This window comes from Anser brachyrhynchus (genome assembly GCF_964034855.1).
Source record: "Anser brachyrhynchus genome assembly, chromosome: 9".
NCBI classification, from domain to species: domain Eukaryota; kingdom Metazoa; phylum Chordata; class Aves; order Anseriformes; family Anatidae; genus Anser; species Anser brachyrhynchus.
In genome coordinates this window covers 28,105,591-28,119,183 of record NC_137703.1, presented here as the reverse complement: position 1 = coordinate 28,119,183, position 13,593 = coordinate 28,105,591, and positions in this window count along the sequence as shown.

Below are 13,593 nucleotides of genomic sequence, written 5' to 3'. Positions count from 1 at the left end.
AGTCCAGAGAGCGCACTGGCAGCACTGGGGATGCACTGCAGTGAGTCCACAGAGTGCACTGGCACCACTGAGAATGCACTTCAGTGAGTCCAGAGAGTGCACTGGTACCACTGGGGATGCAGTTCAGTGAGTCCAGAGAGTGCACTAGCACCACTGGGGATGCAGTGCAGTGAATCCAGTGAGTGCACTGGCACCACTGGGGATGCAGTTCAGTGAGTCAAGAGAGTGCACTGGCACCACTGGGGATGCACTGCAGTGAGTCCAGAGAGTGCACTGGCACCACTGGGGATGCGGTGCCGGGAGTCCAGAGAGTGCACTGGCACCACTGGGGATGCAGTGCAGTGAGTCCAGAGAGTGCACTGGCACCACTGGGGATGCAGTGCAGTGAGTCCAGAGAGTGCACTGGCACCACTGGGGATGCACTGCAGTTACTCCAGAGAGTGCACTGGCACCACTGGGGATGCGGTGCGGTGAGTCCAGAGAGTGCACTGGCACCACTGGGGATGCACTGCAGTCAGTCCAGTGAGTGTACTGGCACCACTGGGGAAACACTGCAGTGAGTCCAGAGAGTGCACTGGCACCACTGAGAATGCCCTTCAGTGAGTCCAGAGAGTGCACTGGCACCACTGGGGATGCACTGCAGTGAGTCCAGAGAGTGCTCCGGCACCACTGGGGATGCAGTGCAGTGAGTCCAGAGAGTGCACTAGCACCACTGGGGATGCAGTGCAGTGAGTCCAGAGAGTGCACTGGCAACACTGGGGATGCACTGCAGTGATTCCAGAGAGTGCACTGGCACCACTGGGGATGCAGTGCAGTGAGTCCAGAGAGTGCACTGGCACCACTGGGGATGCAGTGCAGTGAGTCCAGAGAGTGCACTGGCACCACTGGTGATGCACTGCAGTGAGTCCAGAGAGTGCACTGGCACCACTGGGGATGCAGTGCAGTGAGTCCAGAGAGTGCACTGGCAGCACTGGGGATGCAGTGCAGTGAGTCCAGAGAGTGCACTGGCAATACTGGGGATGCAGTGCAGTGAGTCCAGAGAGTGCACTGGCACCACTGGGGATGCAGTGCAGTGAGTCCAGAGAGTGCACTGGCACCACTGGGGATGCAGTGCAGTGAGTCCAGAGAGTGCTCTGGCACCACTGGGGATGCACTGAAGTGAGTCCAGAGAGTGCACTGGCACCACTGGGGATGCAGTGCAGTGAGTCCAGAGAGTGCACTGGCAACACTGGGGTTGCAATGCAGTGAGTCCAGAGAGTGCACTGGCACCACTGGGCATGCAGTGCAGTGAGTCCAGAGTGTGCACTGGCACGACTGGGAATGCAGTGCAGTGAGTCCAGAGAGTGCACTGGCACCACTGGGGATGCACTTCAGTGAGTCCAGAGAGTGCACTGGCACAACTGGGGATGCAGTGCAGTGAGTCCAGAGAGTGCAGTGACACCACTGGGGATGCAGTGCAGTGAGTCCAGAGAGTGCACAGGCAGCACTGGGGATGCAGTGCAGTGAGTCCAGAGAGTGCACTGGCACCACTGGGGATGCAGTGCAGTGAGTCCAGAGAGTGCACTGGCACCACTGGGGATGCAGTGCAGTGAGTCCAGTGAGTGTACTGGCACCACTGGGGATGCACTGCAGTGAGTCCAGAGAGTGCACTGGCACCACTGAGAATGCACTTCAGTGAGTCCAGAGAGTGCACTGGCACCACTGGGGATGCAGTGCAGTGAGTCCAGAGAGTGCATTGGCACCACTGGGGATGCAGTGCAGTGAGTCCAGAGAGTGCACTGGCACCACTGGGGATGCACTGCAGTCACTCCAGAGAGTGCACTGGCACCACTGATGATGCAGTACAGTGAGTCCAGTGAGCGCACTGGCACCACTGGGGATGTAGTGCAGTGACTCGAGAGAGTGCACTGGCACCACTGGGGATGCAGTGCAGTGAGTCCAGAGAGTGCACTGGCACCACTTTGGATGCAGTGCAGTGAGTCCAGAGAGTGCACTGGCACCACTGGGGATGCAGTGCAGTGAGTCCAGAGAGTGCATTGGCACCACTGGGGATGCAGTGCAGTGAGTCCAGAGAGTGCACTGGCACCACTGGGGATGCACTGCTGTGAGTCCAGAGAGTGCACTGGCACCACTGGGGATGCAGTGCAGTGAGTCCAGAGAGTGCACTGGCACCACTGGGGATGCACTGCAGTGAGTCCAGAGAGTGCAGTGGCACCACTGGGGATGCAGTGCAGTGAGTCCAGAGAGTGCACTGGCACCACTGGGGATGCAGTGCAGTGAGTCCAGAGAGTGCACTGGCAGCACTGGGGATGCAGTGCAGTGAGTCCAGAGAGTGCACTGGCACCACTGGGGATGCACTGCAGTGAGTCCAGAGAGCGCACTGGCACCACTGGGGATGCACTGCAGTGAGTCCACAGAGTGCACTGGAACCACTGAGAATGCACTTCAGTGAGTCCAGAGAGTGCACTGGCACCACTGGGGATGCACTGCAGTGAGTCCAGAGAGTGCACTAGCACCACTGGGGAATGCAGTGCAGTGAGTCCAGTGAGTACACTAGCACCACTGGGGATGCAGTACAGTGAGTCAAGAGAGTGCACTGGCACCACTGGGGATGCACTGCAGTGAGCCCAGAGAGTGCACTGGCACCACTGGGGATGCGGTGCCGGGAGTCCAGAGAGTGCTTTGGCACCACTGGGGATGCAGTGCAGTTACTCCAGAGAGTGCACTGGCAACACTGGGGATGCAGTACAGTGAGTCCAGAGAGTGCACGGGCTCCACTGGGGATGCAGTGCAGTGAGTCCAGAGAGTGCACTGGCACCACTGGGGATGCAGTGCAGTGAGTCCAGAGAGTGCACTGACACCACTGGGGATGCAGTGCAGTGAGTCCACAGAGTGCACTGGCACCACTGGGGATGCAGTGCAGTGAGTCCAGAGAGTGCACTGGCACCACTGGGGATGCAGTGTAGTGAGTGCAGAGAGTGCACTGTGAACACTGGGGATGCAGTGCAGTGAGTCCAGAGAGTGCACTGGCACCACTGGTGATGCAGTGCAGTGAGTCCAGAGTGTGCACTGGCACCACTGGGGATGCACTGCAGTGAGTCCAGTGAGTGCACTGGCACCACTGTGGATGCACTGCAGTGAGTCCAGAGAGTGCACTGGCACCACTGGGGATGCAGTGCAGTGAGTCCAGAGAGTGCACTGGCACCACTGGGGATGCACTGCAGTCAGTCCAGAGAGTGCACTGGCACCACTGGGGATGCACTGCAGTGAGTCCAGAGAGTGCACTGTCACCACTGGGGATGCAGTACAGTGAGTCCACAGAGTGCACTGGTACCAGTGGGGATGCAGTACAGTGAGTCCAGAGAGTGCAGTGGCACCACTGGGCATGCAGTACAGTGAGTCCAGAGAGTGCACTGGCACCACTGGGGATGCACTTCAGTGACTCCAGAGAGTGCACTGGCACCACTGGGGAAGCAGTGCAGTGAGTCCAAAGACTTCACTGGCAAAAGTGGAGATGCAGTGCAGTGAGTCCAGAGAGTGCACTGGCACCACTGGGGATGCAGTGCAGTGAGTTCTGAGAGTGCACTGGCACCACTGGTGATGCACTGCAGTTACTCCAGAGAGTGCACTGGCACCACTGGGGATGCGGTGCGGTGAGTCCAGAGAGTGCACTGGCACCACTGGTGATGCACTGCAGTGAGTCCAGAGAGTGCACTGGCACCACTGAGAATGCCCTTCAGTGAGTCCAGAGAGTGCACTGGCACCACTGGGGATGCACTGCAGTGAGTCCACAGAGTGCACTAGCACCACTGGGGATGCAGTGCAGTGAGTCCAGAGAGTGTACTTGCACCACTGGGGATGCACTGCAGTGAGTCCAGAGAGTGCACTGGCACCACTGAGAATGCACTTCAGTGAGTCCAGAGAGCGCACTGGCACCACTGGGGATGCAGTGCAGTGAGTCCAGAGAGTGCACTGGCACCACTGAGAATGCACTTCAGTGAGTCCAAAGAGTGCACTGGCACCACTGGGGATGCACTGCAGTGAGTCCAGAGAGTGCACTAGCACCACTGGGAATGTAGTGCAGTGAATCCAGTGAGTGCACTGGCACCAGTGGGGATGCACTGCAGTGAGTCCAGAGAGTGCACTGGCACCACTGGGGATGCACTGCAGTGAGCCCAGAGAGTGCACTGGCACCACTGGAGATGCAGTACAGTGAGTCCAGTGAGTGCACTGCCACCAGTGGTGATGCACTGCAGTGAGTCCAGAGAGTGCACTGGCACCACTGATGATGCAGTACAGTGAGTCCAGTGAGTGCACTGGCACCACTGGGGATGTAGTGCAGTGAGTCCAGAGAGTGCACTGGCACCACTGATGATGCAGTACAGTGAGTCCAGTGAGTGCACTGGCACCACTGGGGATGTAGTGCAGTGACTCGAGAGAGTGCACTGGCACCACTGGGGATGCAGTGCAGTGACTCCAGAGAGTGCACTGGCACCACTTGGAATGCAGTGCAGTGAGTCCAGAGAGTGCACTGGCACCACTGGGGATGCAGTGCAGTGAGTCCAGAGAGTGCACTGGCACCACTGGGGATGCAGTGCAGTGAGTCCAGAGAGTGCACTGGCACCACTGGGGATGCACTGCAGTGAGTCCACAGAGTGCACTGGTACCACTGGGGATGCAGTGCAGTGAGTCCAGAGAGTGCACTGGCACCACTGGGGATGCACTGCAGTGAGTCCAGAGAGTGCACTGGCACCACTGGGGATGCAGTGCAGTGAGTCCAGAGAGTGCACTGGCACCACTGGGGATGCAGTGCAGTGAGTCCAGAGAGTGCACTGGCAGCACTGGGGATGCAGTGCAGTGAGTCCAGAGAGTGCACTGGCACCACTGGGGATGCACTGCAGTGAGTCCAGAGAGCGCACTGGCACCACTGGGGATGCACTGCAGTGAGTCCACAGAGTGCACTGGCACCACTGAGAATGCACTTCAGTGAGTCCAGAGAGTGCACTGGTACCACTGGGGATGCAGTTCAGTGAGTCCAGAGAGTGCACTAGCACCACTGGGGATGCACTGCAGTGAGTCCAGAGATTGCACTGGCACCACTGGGGATGCACTGCAGTGAGTCCAGAGAATGCACTGGCACCACTGGGGATGCAGTGCAGTGAGTCCAGAGAGTGCACTGGCACCACTGGGGATGCAGTACAGTGAGTCCAGAGAGTGCACTGGCACCAGAGGGAATGCACTGCAGTGAGTCCAGTGAGTGCACTGGCACCACTGTGGATGCACTGCAGTGAGTCCAGAGAGTGCACTGGCACCACTGGGGATGCAGTGCAGTGAGTCCAGAGAGTGCACTGGCACCACTGGGGATGCACTGCAGTCAGTCCAGAGAGTGCACTGGCACCACTGGGGATGCACTGCAGTGAGTCCAGAGAGTGCACTGGCACCACTGGGGATGCAGTACAGTGAGTCCACAGAGTGCACTGGTACCAGTGGGGATGCAGTACAGTGAGTCCAGAGAGTGCAGTGGCACCACTGGGCATGCAGTACAGTGAGTCCAGAGAGTGCACTGGCACCACTGGGGATGCACTTCAGTGACTCCAGAGAGTGCACTGGCACCACTGGGGAAGCAGTGCAGTGAGTCCAAAGACTTCACTGGCAAAACTGGAGATGCAGTGCAGTGAGTCCAGAGAGTGCACTGGCACCACTGGGGATGCAGTGCAGTGAGTCCAGAGAGTGCACTGGCACCACTGGTGATGCACTGCAGTTACTCCAGAGAGTGCACTGGCACCACTGGGGATGCGGTGCGGTGAGTCCAGAGAGTGCACTGGCACCACTGGTGATGCACTGCAGTGAGTCCAGAGAGTGCACTGGCACCACTGAGAATGCCCTTCAGTGAGTCCAGAGAGTGCACTGGCACCACTGGGGATGCACTGCAGTGAGTCCACAGAGTGCACTAGCACCACTGGGGATGCAGTGCAGTGAGTCCAGAGAGTGTACTGGCACCACTGGGGATGCACTGCAGTGAGTCCAGAGAGTGCACTGGCACCACTGAGAATGCACTTCAGTGAGTCCAGAGAGCGCACTGGCACCACTGGGGATGCAGTGCAGTGAGTCCAGAGAGTGCACTGGCACCACTGAGAATGCAATTCAGTGAGTCCAAAGAGTGCACTGGCACCACTGGGGATGCACTGCAGTGAGTCCAGAGAGTGCACTAGCACCACTGGGAATGTAGTGCAGTGAATCCAGTGAGTGCACTGGCACCAGTGGGGATGCACTGCAGTGAGTCCAGAGAGTGCACTGGCACCACTGGGGATGCACTGCAGTGAGCCCAGAGAGTGCACTGGCACCACTGGAGATGCAGTACAGTGAGTCCAGTGAATGCACTGGCACCACTGGGGATGCAGTTTAGTGAGTCCAGAGAGTGCACTGGCACCACTGGGGATGCAGTGCAGTGAGTCCAGAGAGTGCACTGGCACCACTGATGATGCAGTACAGTGAGTCCAGTGAGTGCACTGCCACCACTGGTGATGCACTGCAGTGAGTCCAGAGAGTGCACTGGCACCACTGATGATGCAGTACAGTGAGTCCAGTGAGTGCACTGGCACCACTGGGGATGTAGTGCAGTGAGTCCAGAGAGTGCACTGGCACCACTGATGATGCAGTACAGTGAGTCCAGTGAGTGCACTGGCACCACTGGGGATGTAGTGCAGTGACTCGAGAGAGTGCACTGGCACCACTGGGGATGCAGTGCAGTGACTCCAGAGAGTGCACTGGCACCACTTGGGATGCAGTGCAGTGAGTCCAGAGAGTGCACTGGCACCACTGGGGATGCAGTGCAGTGAGTCCAGAGAGTGCACTGGCACCACTGGGGATGCAGTGCAGTGAGTCCAGAGAGTGCACTGGCACCACTGGGGATGCACTGCAGTGAGTCCACAGAGTGCACTGGTACCACTGGGGATGCAGTGCAGTGAGTCCAGAGAGTGCACTGGCACCACTGGGGATGCACTGCAGTGAGTCCAGAGAGTGCACTGGCACCACTGGGGATGCAGTGCAGTGAGTCCAGAGAGTGCACTGGCACCACTGGGGATGCAGTGCAGTGAGTCCAGAGAGTGCACTGGCAGCACTGGGGATGCAGTGCAGTGAGTCCAGAGAGTGCACTGGCACCACTGGGGATGCACTGCAGTGAGTCCAGAGAGCGCACTGGCACCACTGGGGATGCACTGCAGTGAGTCCACAGAGTGCACTGGCACCACTGAGAATGCACTTCAGTGAGTCCAGAGAGTGCACTGGTACCACTGGGGATGCAGTTCAGTGAGTCCAGAGAGTGCACTAGCACCACTGGGGATGCAGTGCAGTGAATCCAGTGAGTGCACTGGCACCACTGGGGATGCAGTTCAGTGAGTCAAGAGAGTGCACTGGCACCACTGGGGATGCACTGCAGTGAGCCCAGAGAGTGCACTGGCACCACTGGGGATGCGGTGCCGGGAGTCCAGAGAGTGCACTGGCACCACTGGGGATGCAGTGCAGTGAGTCCAGAGAGTGCACTGGCACCACTGGGGATGCAGTGCAGTGAGTCCAGAGAGTGCACTGGCACCACTGGGGATGCACTGCAGTGAGTCCAGAGAGTGCTCTGGCACCACTGGGGATGCACTGCAGTGAGTCCAGAGAGTGCACTGGCACCACTGGGGATGCACTGCAGTGAGTCCAGAGAGTACCCTGGCACCACTGGGGATGCACTGCAGTTACTCCAGAGAGTGCACTGGCACCACTGGGGATGCGGTGCGGTGAGTCCAGAGAGTGCACTGGCACCACTGGGGATGCAGTGCAGTGAGTCCAGTGAGTGTACTGGCACCACTGGGGATGCACTGCAGTGAGTCCAGAGAGTGCACTGGCACCACTGAGAATGCCCTTCAGTGAGTCCAGAGAGTGCACTGGCACCACTGGGGATGCACTGCAGTGAGTCCACAGAGTGCACTAGCACCACTGGGGATGCAGTGCAGTGACTCCAGAGAGTGCACTGGCACCACTGGGGATGCACTTCAGTGAGTCCAGAGAGTGCACTGGCACCACTGGGGATGCAGTGCAGTGAGTCCAGAGAGTGCATTGGCACCACTGGGGATGCAGTGCAGTGAGTCCAGAGAGTGCACTGGCACCACTGGGGATGCACTGCAGTGAGTCCAGAGAGTGCACTGGTACCACTGGGGATGCAGTGCAGTGAGTCCAGAGAGTGCACTGGCACCACTGGGGATGCGGTGCAGTGAGTCCAGAGAGTGCACTGGCACCACGGGGGATGCAGTGCAGTGAGTCCAGAGAGTGCACTGGCACCACTGGGAATGCAGTGCAGTGAGTCCAGAGAGTGCACTGGCAGCACTGGGGATGCAGTGCAGTGAGTCCAGAGAGTGCACTGGCACCACTGGGGATGCACTGCAGTGAGTCCAGAGAGCGCACTGGCACCACTGAGAATGCACTTCAGTTAGTCCAGAGAGTGCACTGGTACCACTGGGGATGCACTGCAGTGAGTCCAGAGAGTGCACTAGCACCACTGGGGATGCAGTGCAGTGAATCCAGTGAGTGCACTGGCACCACTGGGGATGCAGTGCAGTGAGTGAAGAGAGTGCACTGGCACCACTGGGGATGCACTGCAGTGAGCCCAGAGAGTGCACTGGCACCACTGGGGATGCGGTGCCGGGAGTCCAGAGAGTGCACTGGCACCACTGGGGATGCAGTGCAGTGAGTCCAGAGAGTGCACTGGCACCACTGGGGATGCAGTGCAGTGAGTCCAGAGAGTGCACTGGCACCACTGGGGATGCACTGCAGTTACTCCAGAGAGTGCACTGGCACCACTGGGGATGCGGTGCGGTGAGTCCAGAGAGTGCACTGGCACCACTGGGGATGCACTGCAGTCAGTCCAGTGAGTGTACTGGCACCACTGGGGAAACACTGCAGTGAGTCCAGAGAGTGTACTGGCACCACTGAGAATGCCCTTCAGTGAGTCCAGAGAGTGCACTGGCACCACTGGGGATGCACTGCAGTGAGTCCACAGAGTGCACTAGCACCACTGGGGATGCAGTGCAGTGAGTCCACAGAGTGCATTGGCACCACTGGGGATGCAGTGCAGTGAGTCCAGAGAGTGCACTGGCTCCACTGGGGATGCAGTGCAGTGAGTCCAGAGAGTGCTCCGGCACCACTGGGGATGCAGTGCAGTGAGTCCACAGAGTGCACTAGCACCACTGGGGATGCAGTGCAGTGAGTCCAGAGAGTGCACTGGCAACACTGGGGATGCACTGCAGTGAGTCCAGAGAGTGCACTGGCACCACTGGGGATGCAGTGCAGTGAGTCCAGAGAGTGCACTGGCACCACTGGGGATGCACTTCAGTGAGTCCAGAGAGTGCACTGGCACCACTGGTGATGCACTGCAGTGAGTCCAGAGAGTGCACTGGCACCACTGGGGATGCACTGCAGTGAGTCCAGAGAGTGCACTGGCTCCAGAGGGAATGCACTGCAGTGAGTCCAGTGAGTGCACTGGCAGCACTGGGGATGCAGTGCAGTGAGTGCAGAGAGTGCACTGGCACCACTGGACATGCAGTGCAGTGAGTCCAGAGAGTGCACTGGCACCACTGGGGATGCAGTGCAGTGAGTCCAGAGAGTGCACTGGCAGCACTGGGGATGCAGTGCAGTGAGTCCAGAGATTGCACTGGCACCACTGGGGATGCACTTCAGTGAGTCCAGAGAGTGCACTGGCACAACTGGGGATGCAGTGCAGTGAGTCCAGAGAGTGCAGTGACACCACTGGGGATGCAGTGCAGTGAGTCCAGAGAGTGCACAGGCAGCACTGGGGATGCAGTGCAGTGAGTCCAGAGAGTGCACTGGCACCACTGGGGATGCAGTGCAGTGAGTCCAGAGAGTGCACTGGCACCACTGGGGATGCAGTGCAGTGAGTCCAGTGAGTGTACTGGCACCACTGGGGATGCACTGCAGTGAGTCCAGAGAGTGCACTGGCACCACTGAGAATGCACTTCAGTGAGTCCAGAGAGTGCACTGGCACCACTGGGGATGCAGTGCAGTGAGTCCAGAGAGTGCATTGGCACCACTGGGGATGCAGTGCAGTGAGTCCAGAGAGTGCACTGGCACCACTGGGGATGCACTGCAGTCACTCCAGAGAGTGCACTGGCACCACTGATGATGCAGTACAGTGAGTCCAGTGAGCGCACTGGCACCACTGGGGATGTAGTGCAGTGACTCGAGAGAGTGCACTGGCACCACTGGGGATGCAGTGCAGTGAGTCCAGAGAGTGCACTGGCACCACTTTGGATGCAGTGCAGTGAGTCCAGAGAGTGCACTGGCACCACTGGGGATGCAGTGCAGTGAGTCCAGAGAGTGCATTGGCACCACTGGGGATGCAGTGCAGTGAGTCCAGAGAGTGCACTGGCACCACTGGGGATGCACTGCTGTGAGTCCAGAGAGTGCACTGGCAGCAGTGGGGATGCACTGCAGTGAGTCCAGAGAGTGCACTGGCACCACTGGGGATGCACTGCAGTGAGTCCAGAGAGTGCAGTGGCACCACTGGGGATGCAGTGCAGTGAGTCCAGAGAGTGCACCGGTACCACTGGGGATGCAGTGCAGTGAGTCCAGAGAGTGCACTGGCACCACTGGGGATGCAGTGCAGTGAGTCCAGAGAGTGCACTGGCAGCACTGGGGATGCAGTGCAGTGAGTCCAGAGAGTGCACTGGCACCACTGGGGATGCACTGCAGTGAGTCCAGAGAGCGCACTGGCACCACTGGGGATGCACTGCAGTGAGTCCACAGAGTGCACTGGAACCACTGAGAATGCACTTCAGTGAGTCCAGAGAGTGCACTGGCACCACTGGGGATGCACTGCAGTGAGTCCTGAGAGTGCACTAGCACCACTGGGGAATGCAGTGCAGTGAGTCCAGTGAGTACACTGGCACCACTGGGGATGCAGTGCAGTGAGTCAAGAGAGTGCACTGGCACCACTGGGGATGCACTGCAGTGAGCCCAGAGAGTGCACTGGCACCACTGGGGATGCGGTGCCGGGAGTCCAGAGAGTGGTTTGGCACCACTGGGGATGCACTGCAGTTACTCCAGAGAGTGCACTGGCAACACTGGGGATGCAGTACAGTGAGTCCAGAGAGTGCACGGGCTCCACTGGGGATGCAGTGCAGTGAGTCCAGAGAGTGCACTGGCACCACTGGGGATGCAGTGCAGTGAGTCCAGAGAGTGCACTGACACCACTGGGGATGCAGTGCAGTGAGTCCACAGAGTGCACTGGCACCACTGGGGATGCAGTGCAGTGAGTCCAGAGAGTGCACTGGCACCACTGGGGATGCAGTGTAGTGAGTGCAGAGAGTGCACTGTGAACACTGGGGATGCAGTGCAATGAGTCCAGAGAGTGCACTGGCACCACTGGGGATGCAGTGCAGTGAGTCCAGAGTGTGCACTGGCACCACTGGGGATGCACTGCAGTGAGTCCAGAGATTGCACTGGCACCACTGGGGATGCACTGCAATGAGTCCAGAGAGTGCACTGGCACCACTGGGGATGCAGTGCAGTGAGTCCAGAGAGTGCACTGGCAGCACTGGGGATGCAGTGCAGTGAGTCCAGAGAGTGCACTGGCACCAGAGGGAATGCACTGCAGTGAGTCCAGTGAGTGCACTGGCACCACTGTGGATGCACTGCAGTGAGTCCAGAGAGTGCACTGGCACCACTGGGGATGCAGTGCAGTGAGTCCAGAGAGTGCACTGGCACCACTGGGAATGCACTGCAGTCAGTCCAGAGAGTGCACTGGCACCACTGGGGATGCACTGCAGTGAGTCCAGAGAGTGCACTGTCACCACTGGGGATGCAGTACAGTGAGTCCACAGAGTGCACTGGTACCAGTGGGGATGCAGTACAGTGAGTCCAGAGAGTGCACTGGCACCACTGGGGATGCAGTGCAGTGAGTCCAAAGACTTCACTGGCAAAACTGGAGATGCAGTGCAGTGAGTCCAGAGATTGCACTGGCACCACTGGACATGCAGTGCAGTGAGTCCAGTGAGTGCACTGGCACCACCGGGGCTGCAGTGCAGTGAGTCCAGAGAGTGCACTGGCACCACTGGGGATGCACTGCAGTGAGACCAGAGAGTGCACTGGCACCACTGGTGATGCAGTACAGTGAGTCCAGAGAGTGCACTGGCACCACTGGGGATGCACTGCAGTGAGTCCAGAGAGTGCACTGGCACCACTGGGGATGCACTACAGTGAGTCCAGAGATTGCACTGGCACCACTGGGGATGCAGTGCACTGAGTCCAGAGAGTGCACTGGCACCACTGGGGATGCAGTGCATTGAGTCCAGAGAGTGCACTGGCACAACTGGGGATGCAGTGCAGTGAGTCCAGAGAGTGCACTGGCACAACTGGGGATGCACTTCAGTGAGTCCAGAGAGTGCACTGACACCACTGGGGATGCAGTGCAGTGAGTCCAGAGAGTGCACTGGCACCACTGGGGATGCAGTGCAGTGAGTCCAGAGAGTGCTCTGGCACCACTGGTGATGCACTGCAGTGAGTCCAGAGAGTACACTGGCACCACTGGGGATGCAGTGCAGTGAGTCCAGAGAGTTCACTGGCACCACTGGGGATGCGGTCCAGTGAGTCCAGTGAGTGCACTGGCACCACTGGGGATGCAGTGCAGTGACTGCAGAGAGTACACTGGCACCACCGGGGATTCACTGCAGTGAGTCCAGAGAGTGCACTGGCACCACCTGTGATGCAGTGCAGTGAGTCCAGTGAGTGCACTGGCACCACTGGGGATGCAGTGCTGTGACTCCAGAGAGCGCACTGGCACCACTGGGGATGCAGTGCAGTCAGTCCAGTGAGTGCACTGGCACCACTGGGGGTGCAGTACAGTGAGTCCAGAGAGTGCACTGACACCACTGGGGATGCACTGCAGTGAGTCCAGACAGTGCACTGGCACCACTGGGGATGCAGTGCAGTGAGTCCAGAGACTGCACTGGCACCACTGGGGATGCAGTGCAGTGAGACCAGAGAGTGCACTGGCACCACTGGGGATGCACTGCAGTGAGTCCAGAGAGTGCACTGGCACCACTGGGGATGCACTGCAGTTAGTCCAGAGAGTGCACTGTCACCACTGGGGATGCAGTACAGTGAGCCCACATAGTGCACTGGCACCAGTGGGGATGCAGTACAGTCAGTCCAGAGAGTGCACTGGCACCACTGGACATGCAGTGCAGTGAGTCCAGAGAGTGCACTGGCACCACTGGGGATGCACTGCAGTGACTCCACAGAGTGCACTGGCAACACTGGGGATGCAGTGCAGTGAGTCCAAAGACTTCACTGGCACCACTGTGGATGCAGTGCAGTGAGTCCAGAGAGTGCACTGGCACCACTGGGGATGCAGTGAAGTGAGTGCAGAGAGTGCACTGGCACCACTGGGGAAGCACTGCAGTGAGTCCAGAGAGTGCACTGGCACCACTGGGGATGCACTACAGTGAGTCCAGAGAGTGCACTGGCACCACTGGGGATGCAGTGCAGTGAGTCCAGAGAGTGCACTGGCACCACTGGGGATGCAGTCAGTGAGTC